This window comes from Diachasma alloeum, unplaced genomic scaffold, assembly GCF_001412515.2.
Source record: "Diachasma alloeum isolate Michigan unplaced genomic scaffold, Dall2.0 Dall_scaffold_00500, whole genome shotgun sequence".
In the NCBI taxonomy this organism is placed as follows: domain Eukaryota; kingdom Metazoa; phylum Arthropoda; class Insecta; order Hymenoptera; family Braconidae; genus Diachasma; species Diachasma alloeum.
In genome coordinates this window covers 250,526-257,859 of record NW_021680632.1, presented here as the reverse complement: position 1 = coordinate 257,859, position 7,334 = coordinate 250,526, and the positions used below count along the sequence as shown (strand labels likewise).

The 7,334-nt window shown below is 36.1% G+C and overlaps 1 protein-coding gene and 1 non-coding gene across 3 annotated transcripts in view; one reads left to right on the top strand and one right to left on the bottom strand.

Annotated features, from left to right (window-relative positions):
- Positions 1-7,334, top strand: part of LOC107042675 (mRNA cap guanine-N7 methyltransferase) — a 64,124-nt gene that overhangs the window by 3,228 nt on the left and 53,562 nt on the right. The window lies entirely within an intron of this gene.
- Trnat-cgu lies at positions 2,118-2,189 on the bottom strand. The gene has a single exon. It is a non-coding gene; the product is annotated as a tRNA-Thr (tRNA).

The following is a 7,334-nucleotide window of genomic DNA, read 5'->3' as shown; positions in this document are numbered from 1 at the left end:
GGGGGGGGGGGGGGCAGTCGCTCTGGCGGAGACCAGCAAGGTCATGTCAAGGTCAAGTCAAGGTCATGTCAATAGCCAATATACGAATGTTGCATGCACCTGATACTCGCTCCACTCCTCTTTTCTCTCACCCAGTCATTAGAATGGGAGAATTGGTTTCTATAATAAGGACGGTTCCAACCATCGCATTTACCGGTGAGATATTGAACTTTCTATAAGTTTTGAACCGATTTGTTTGAAAATATCCTATGGAAAAATTAATAGAATTCGCCTGAAATTACTCAGTTTTAAATTTTTTTAGTTTTTTTTTCTATACTACTTATTCTATTGGGAAATTTTTTTCGTTTTGGAACAATCATGCAATATTTGTAGATGATGTAAACAGTTGTGAGAATTGTAGTGACTGACAACGATGTAAAGAGTTATTTTTGGTCATGCGGTATTTTCAGAAAGATGTAAACAGTTCTAAGAATTGTTTTTAACGATCATGCGATAAGTAGTTCCCAGAATTGTTTTGAATGACCACGCGGTAAACAGGTCCAAGAATTGTTTTGAACAACCATGTAAACAATTTTTGAGAATTTTTGTGAACGGTTACGCAGTCAACAAGTCCAAAAAATATTTTTTTAACCAGCTGAAATTTGATTCTTTGCACGTGTTCATTTCCGCAATGATTGTATAGTTTTGAAAGACACTCGATTGGAATGTTTTCAAAAAATAATTTTTTTCATTATTTTCAAATCGAAATCTTTCAACAAATTCTTCTCATTATTGAAAATGAGAGCTTCGCAATGTAAATTTTTTCGGAAAAAATAGAGATTTTTAGAAACATGATCAGCGTTTGATCTATTTTTTTCCATTTACCTTGAAGCTTATCAGAACTCATAGGATTATCATGCGTGAGAATAGGCATTACAATGATCATGGCTGAACAATATTTAGGGTTTGATCATTTATTCATGAAAAATCATATATGGGGTATTCCATGTGAACTCACCCGGGTCAAAACCCTCACCATCGCCAATCATATTGCCGATTTTTCCTGTGGTTGTATATGGAAAAATATGACTTCTCAATTTTTTTTAGATTTTTTGAGGCATCCTGTGAACAGCAATGTTTTTTTGCAAGTTTTATCTTTAAATGCCTGTAACTTCCGTAAAAATCAACTGATTTGAGTTTTTTTTACAAAATGTGCGTCTTTGAACACACTTTCCATATAAAAATATGCCAATTTTTTTCANGCCAATTTTTTTCAATTCGTTCTTCCATCGATTTCCTCAGAAAAATCTCAAAAAACTTAAAAAAACGAGTCGTTTTCAAAGTTGGACCCTTTTTATATTTTTCAAAAAATTTCAGTGAATACATTGGACCAAAACAAAATTTTTCACCAAAGGCCAAAGTTGGCTTCCCATTTCGTGGCCGTCATTTCCAATTTGAATATATGAATCCGAAAAGAAAAATTTCAAAATTCTTTTCGCATTTGAACGCAGAAGCATTATTTGAATTTACCACCTGAAGAATCATTGTATTATATTTGAATCTGGAACAATTTGATGATTTTTTGAAAATTCATTAACAATCAATCTTTCCGAGTGGTGTGTTCTAATAGAGATCCCACTTTGGCTTTTGGTGAAAAATTTTATTTTGGTCCAATATATTCACTGAAATTTCTTGAAAAATATAAAAAGGGTCCAACTTTGAAAACGACTCGTTTTTTGAAGTTTTTTGAGATTTTTCTGAGGAAATCGATGGAAGAACGAATTGAAAAAAATTGGCTTAATTTTATATGGAAAGTGTGTTCGAAGACGCACATTTTGTAAAAAAAAAACTCAAATCGATTGATTTTTACGGAAGTTACAGGCATTTGAAGATAAAACTTGCAAAAGAACATGGCTGCCCACAGGATGCCTCAAAAAATCTGAAAAAAGTTGACCAGTCATATTTTTTCATATACAACCACAGGAAAAATCGGCAATATGATTGGCGATGGTGAGGGTTTTGACCAAAAGTATCCATATATAAAAAGTATATATATATATATATATATATATACATATATATATATAAAAAAAAAAATTCAAATAGAATTAAAATTTAGAGAGAAAAAAAATCCCGATCCGCCCAGCCGGGATTCGAACCCGGGTCTCCCAGTTACGCGCCGGGCACTCTTCCAACTAAGCTACCGGGAGTATATATATATGTAGTATTTTGATAGATGATAGATTCATTCTCATAGTTTAATTTTAATATATATGATAAATTCGTTTTATAGCTTCATTTTTCATAAAATAATAGATTCGTTTTTTATAGCTTAATTTTTTTAGTTTTTCTCGCTCTTCTCTGTTGTGAAAAACTCGCAGGGGCTGTATAAACCAGGCAGGAAACGAATGAAGAGAATACCACGTCCTGCATCCTCTTTAAGAGCTCCAAGCTCTTCTGGTTTCTCTGTCAGTCTGTCAGACACTCTTTTTGGCAGCCAAATAAGAAACTCATCACTGAGAAATTCATCAGTGAAAAGGGCAAGCACTTTCTCTCCCCATATCGTAGGTACAGTTCAAAGTTCTCCAATTTTATAGGCCTTATTGATTTCCAAATGTTTAATTTTCTTTGTTGGAAAAGCATACTCCAATCGAGCAATTTTGTTGATGTTGCTGTAATGCACCATTTTACATTTCTCTCTGCTCATGGTGCTGAATATCAATAAAATATTTTTCAATTTGAATGAATTATCATTGACGAATAATCGATAAAAAAGTAAAACAATAGAATATTTACTTTAAAAAAAAAAATCTTCCACGGAAGATTGTATCAGTTGATTTTTTTCTTTGCTTTGCTTGGAAGTTCTTTTATCGAGACAGCTGTGTTGACTGGAGAGTGCTCTTGAGTGACGCCAATTTATAGAGTCACAGTTGAGTCACATGATCTCTGATATCCCCTCAAGTCCATTCCACTGTTTTTTTTTAGAAGTATTTATAGTAGATTGCGCAGTTCTCTATTTGTATAATAATTGATCTTTGTAATAGACATTCGAGATAGGTTTTGCTGGTCGAAAAATATACCATCTTGAAAAATTACAACATTCATCATCGCAGTAATATAGGATTTTCCTTTGAGCATCTCGGGTGTATACGGATATCGCACGTCCATCTTCTTCATCATCAGTTTCCGGCAGAGACCAAAATTTTGAATTTACACTGAATGTGAATAACATAATATTAGGATTCGATTCACATATATAATCAGCAAACTCAATATCTTGATCATCTCCCTTTATTAGCCCAGTTGAGCAGACTACTCGCAGCAATGCTTACAAGCGAAGGAAGTTGCCTCCTCAGAGTGAGATGTGAAATGATTGAGCGCGAATCTCTACTGGTGCAGATTTCATGTGTGTATTGGATTTTGAAAACTCTTTCACCATCTCTGAACAAAAACCAATCTCCTTTTTTATATCGTACAATTTGTTGCACACATCTTATTTTTTCTGTAATACGTATTCGTCCAATATATGGAGTACGACGTTTGCGTACACGAATTTTCAATAATTCTGCGAACATTTCTCTAATAAAGTTGAATGATAATTGTCCCATGATTGGTTCGCAATCGTTATGTAGTACATCTCTCTCCACCCATACTTCTGAGCTGCGATGCAATCCGTACGACACATGTGCAGCGGTCAACAGTTCTAAGAATTGTTTTGAATGATAATGAAGGAAACAGGTCCGAGAATTGTTTGGGTCAACAGCGAAGTAAACAGTTCCACAAATTGTTTTGCACGATCGCGCAGTAAGCAGCTCCAAGAATTGTTTTGAACGGTCACGCGATAAACAGTTCTGAGAATTGTTTTGATCGACAGTGAAGCGAACAGTTCCAAGAATAGTTTTGAACGGTCGCGCATTAAGCAGTTCTGAGAATTGTTATGAGACGGTCACGCGGTAAACAGTTCTGAGAATTGTTTTGAACGATTACGTAGTCAACAAATCCAAGAATTGTTTTCAACCAGCTGAAATTTGATACTTTACACGTGTTTGTTCTCGCAAACGTGCGACACATGTGCAGCGGTCAAGAGTTCTAAGAATTGTTTCGAATGATAATGAAATAAACAGTTCCGAGAATTATTTGGGTCGACAGCGAAGTAAACAGTTCCACAAATTGTTTTGCACGGTCGCGGAATAAGCAGCTCCAAGAATTGTTTTGAACGGTTACGTGATAAATAGTTCTGAGAATTGTTTTGACCGACAGTAAAGCGAACAGTTCCAAGAATTGTTTTGAACGGTCGCGCAGTAAGCAGTTCTGAGAATTGTTATGACACGCTCACGCAGTAAATAATTCTGAGAATTGTTTTGAATGGTCAACTAGTCAACAAGTCCAATAATTGTTTTCAACCAGCTGAAAATTGATACTTTACACGTGTTTGTTCTCGCAAACGATTACGTAGTTTTTTGAAAAGATGGCAACACCTGACTGGAATGTTCTAAAGATATTTTTTTACTGTTTTCGAATCGGAATGATTTTTTTTACCATTTTTTTTCAATTATTGGAAAAATGAATGCTTCGCAATGTAAAAATTAAAAAAAAAATGTTAGGAGTTTCAATATGTGATCAGTGCGTGGTCCATTTTTTTCCGCTCACCTTGAAACTTATCTGAACTCATCGAATTATCTGGAATTTTTATCTAGAATTCTTCCCTATAAAAGGCGCTGCGCGTTCAACTCGAATTAGTTCACGCGCCACCAACCATTGTGAGAAGGTTCACTAAAAACGTATCAAGTTTTGAAAAAATTGTTCATTCAAGATGGATTCCAAAAAAAGTGTTTGGGAATTTCGGAGATTCTTGAGATTGCATACAGGAATGAACCTGTTATGAGTTCTGAAAAGTGGATAAGATTGTGTAAAAATTATATTCAGTGCTTTGAAAAACTTTTGAAGAAGAGAAATGAGAATCATTTCTCTATGGCGAACAAGCGGTGAATCGAAACTATGCTTTTTTCCCTGCTATTGTGAAAAGTTTAAGGGAAAAAGAAAGCAACATCATGGTGGATGACTTGGTGATGTGTTAGATAAGGACAGAGATGATAGAGTGATTTGGAAAGATTTAGAATCCGTCTTCAGGAGCCGAATTAGAACAGGTGTTATCATCAATCTAACCCATAAGGATCCTAAGTCGTTCCTGGAGGATGCGAAATCCCTCGCTGCCATTCATTTGCAGAATGCTCTGCGAGAACAGGGCAGTATCAAGGCTAATGGAATCCTAACCTGCTAGTTCCAAGTTATGAAGAATGATGAAGTGATTGAAGAGACTAAATATTTTAATACAAAAAATGAAATCATTCTGCTCACTACCAACATCGAAGAGTAGTTCAATGAAAATCTCATAGAACGACTTCTTGCAAAGATCGAGGATTTCCAGGAGAAAGATTCAGTGTGGGAGCTGATTGAGGTTCTCACTCTCACAATTAATATCAACAAATATATGCCACTTGTAGCGCGTTCAAGCACTTACATGCCATCACCTAAAGACGTACAATTGAGGAAAGCAGTAGTGAACGTTAGAAACAATGATGCGTATTGTTTCCTGTGGTCTATCACAGCAGCACTTCATCCCGCTACAACTAATGCTGATCGGCTAAGCTCATATCCTCATTACTCTTATGCTACTCTACCAGATGGAGCAACGAAACTCAACTATACTGGTCTGGAATTCCCAATGAAACTGAAGGACATTTCGAAATTCGAACGGATGAATGGACTATCGCTAAATGTGTATGGAATTGATAATGATAAAGATATTGTACCTTTATATTTAAATAAAATTAGGTCAATTTGGTCCACAATTCATCTTTTATTGACATGCGATGATGCCCAGATGGAACGCGATACAGAACCGATTTACCACTTTACTTGGATTAGAAATTTATCTCGATTGGTTAGCTCAAAACTGTCTAAGCATAGACATCAAATGTTCTTTTGTGATCATTGTCTAAGCCATTTTATCACGGTCAAATCATTTGAGAATCATAAAGCGAATTGTTTCGAAATTAATAAGTATAGAATGGTGCTGCCAGAAGAGCGTACAAATATTTTGAGTTTCAAAAATTATCAATTCAAAGAAATGGTCCCCTTCGTTATCTACGCAGATTTAGAGTGTACTTTGGAGCCCATTAACTCTGAATCTTTACATCAGAAGCACATTCCTCATAGTGTAGCATTCTATCTTCATTGTACTTTTGACGATACCCGATCACAATTTAAGATGAACCGGGGGCCTGATTGTATTAAATGGTTCATAGATGAATTGCGAGGAATAGCTAATGAAGTTGATACCTGTTTGAAAACAAACGTACCAATGGAACCTCTCACACACGAACAAGCTTGGGACTTTGCAAATGCCCAAGATTGTCACATTTGTGAGAAACCCTTCACTCCAACTGATGTAAAACATCACAATCATTGCCACTTCGCGGGCAAGTATCATGGTCCAGCCCACCCTGAATGTAATGTCAACTACAAGAACTCCCACACCATTCCAGTTGTATTCCATAATCTCTCAGGCTACGCCTCACATTTCCTAATCAAGGCTCTTGCCACACAATTCCCAGGCTCAGTAGATTTGCTGCCCATCAACAAGGAGAAGTACATTTCATTCACCAAACACGTTGATGGCACTGATGTTAAATTCCGCTTTCTCGACTCATATAGATTCATGGCAAGTAGTTTAGAAAAACTGGCCTCCTATCTCACCGATCAGGATAAATTAATTACCTCGAAGTATTGCAATGACGACCCGGAGAAATTTCGACTCTTGACCAGAAAGGGAGTTTTTCGTCATTCAGGCCCGTTAGGTAGCGCCTACTATAGCTGTCTTGAGGGAAGCTAAATGGCGTTTAACAGACCAGGTCCGTTAAACGAAGCACAGGTATGGTTAACTCGAGTTGGCAGCCCTAGGACAATAAAAACATACAGTTTCTAGATGGGCAACCCACAAAACCTTCGTAGGAATACAACATGAAATGTGCGGTTATCGCTGTCACTTGCTTGAAAACTCGGCGGATCGTTCACCACTAATACGATGCGCCACCGTCATTGCCGATGACATCAGGAGTTGTTATTCCGTTGCTAGGGAGTCAGTCGTAACTTGAGGGTTATATTGTCAAAATATTAGTTTAATAAAGAGATTATATTCACTTTCTCGTTATATATCTATTTTGAATAGATTATATATATATTTCTATTAAAATGTGATGAAAAATTTGAGTATGTTGTGAGAAGAAGAGGAACGATGAAAAAGAAAAGTTGTAAACTGTAGATGTTCACACGTTGATTTTCTCATGAGAATA